The sequence below is a fragment of the Carlito syrichta genome, unplaced genomic scaffold, assembly GCF_000164805.1.
Source record: "Carlito syrichta isolate Samal-C Ts95f unplaced genomic scaffold, Tarsius_syrichta-2.0.1 Scaffold313377, whole genome shotgun sequence".
Lineage (NCBI taxonomy): Eukaryota > Metazoa > Chordata > Mammalia > Primates > Tarsiidae > Carlito > Carlito syrichta.
The window spans coordinates 106,513-109,048 of NW_007257473.1; positions in this window are offsets into that span (position 1 = coordinate 106,513).

Sequence of the window (2,536 nt, forward strand, 5' to 3'; positions counted from 1 at the left end):
GGATACAAGGAAGTGCTCACACTTATATGTTTCTGGAACAGGTGAAGTTGGATACGATATCTATGAAGAATGATTTGTCAATATTCATCAGAACGTAAAAAGTATCAAATCTTTGATCTGAAAATTTCATTTCTGGCAATTCCTTCCAAAGATATCACACTGGGATAGAATAACGTGAAGATTAAAGCAAGACCCCTACCTATCACCACACACAAAGATCAACTCTAAATGGATCAAAGACCTAAACATAAAACCTCAAGCTACAAGAACCTTAGAAAGTGCAGGAGACACCATTATAGAAATTAGAAATTGGCAACCAATTCCTTATCAAAATCTTAAGTGCCCATGCCATAAGAGATAAGATAGACAAGTGGGGCCTCATCAAACTGACAAGCTCCTACAAAGCCAAAGAAACCATCAAGAGAGCAGAGAGACAGCCCACAGACTGGGTAAAAATATTTTCCAACTGTATATTTGACAAAGGATTAACATCTAGGATCTACAAGGAAATCAAACATGCCAAAAAGGAAAAAACAAAAACAAAAAACAGCCCCATTACAAAGTGAGCAAAAGATATGTATAGACACTTCTCAAGATAAGACATATGAGCAGCCAACAGATACAGGAAAAAATGTTCAGCCTCACTAGTCATCAAAGAAATGCAAATTAAGACCACACTGAGATACCACTTAACTCCAGTCAGGATGGCCATCATAGGTAACTCAAAAACAACAGATGCTAGAGAGGATGCTGGGGAAAAGGGAACACTTCTACACTGTTGGTGGGAGTGTAAACTAGTGTAGCCTCTGTGGAAAACAGTTTGGTAATTCCTAAAAGATCTAAAAATCGACCTTCCATACGACCCTGCAATCCCCCTACTGGGACTATTCCTGAAGGAACTCAAGTCACTCTATGAAAAAGATACCTACACACTCATGTTTATTGCAGCATTATTAAAAATAGCAAAAACATAGAACCAGCTGTGTTGCCCATCAAAAGAGAACTGGATAAAAAAATGTGGTACATATACATGATAGAATATTAAGCAGTCATAAAGAAGGACAAAATTACGAACTTTGCAGCAACTTGGATGAACTTAGAGTCTGTAATACTGAGTGATCTATCACAGAAACAAAGAACTGAGTACCACATGTTCTGGCTCATAAGTGAACCTTGAACAATTATTATAAAACTATAAGAAAGGGGAGGGGTTCCACACCTCATCAACAAAGGTACCTGCATAACGAGCATTTGTATACATAACCCTGAGTTGTACCCCACATCTTTAAAATTTAAAAAAAAAAGACTCATTTGTTAAAATGTATTCCAGCTATGTTATCCAGTCATGTCACTAGAAAAAAAAAAAGGTCAAGCAAAAATGTCAAGCATGGTCATTATTGCCAGGAAAAATCATCCTGATTTCAGAGATGTTAAATGTCTGAGAGTGTGTATGTATGTGTAATTATTTAAGTACACACATTTGATTATACACATGTAGAATACTTCTGGAGATATGGAAAATAACGTTAATAGTGGTTTTCTCTAAGGACACAATCAGAAGTTTTGTAGAGAAGTAGGAGGGAGTATTGTACTTTACCTTTGCCTTATATATTAGTTGAATTTTATACAATGAACAAATATTTTTGAAATATATTTTTAAAGTATTGATTAAAATACTACTTTCATAGATTCATTCTCTTTATTTATGGCAATGTTTTCCAAAAAATAGTATATTCAAGTTCTCTAGAGAGATATAATCAGTAGGATATACAGAGGGTGCCAAAAAAAGGTATATACTTTTTAAGAAAGAAAAAAAACTGTATTAAAAGTGTTATAGTCAATATATACTGATAAAAAAAGATGAATACAACTCATGTGGGACTTCTGTAATTAAAAGAGGTGCTCAAAGTGGTTACCAGCAGATCTAGATACTTCTGATTATGGCAAACTGCAACTCTGATTATGGCAAACTGCAGCAAGACTTGTTGCTGTACGAGGCCTCTGGATCTTCCCTTGTACACATCACACACAGTACCATGCCCCTAACTTCTCACGAACACATGCAATTGTTAGGCATATTGGAGGTTCTGTTGTTTACTCACTTCTCCTCCATTGCCATTGTACTTCCACGTCATTCTTGAATTTCAGATACCACTTCAAAATGGTATTGCACTCCTCAAACGACAACAGTGCTTCTGCCATTTTCTTTGTTGTCCTACCTGTCACTTGGTGACACTAGCCATTTGAGTAATGCCATCTTTTGAGCAAACATCACACCACACATTGCCACCATAATGCAATTCAACTTCAAAAAGTAATACATAGATAATATCTCTTAACTTGTGTATACATATTTTTGGCAACCCCAGAATACTAAGAAAGATTTCTTTTGAGGAATTGGCTCACATGAGTGTTGTGAGCTAACAAGTCCAAAATCTGCAGGGGAGGCCAATAGACTAGAATTTCAGGCAGGATTTCAGTGTGGCAGCTCCAGACAGAATTCCTTCTCCTTTAGGAAACTTTAGTCTTTGCTCTT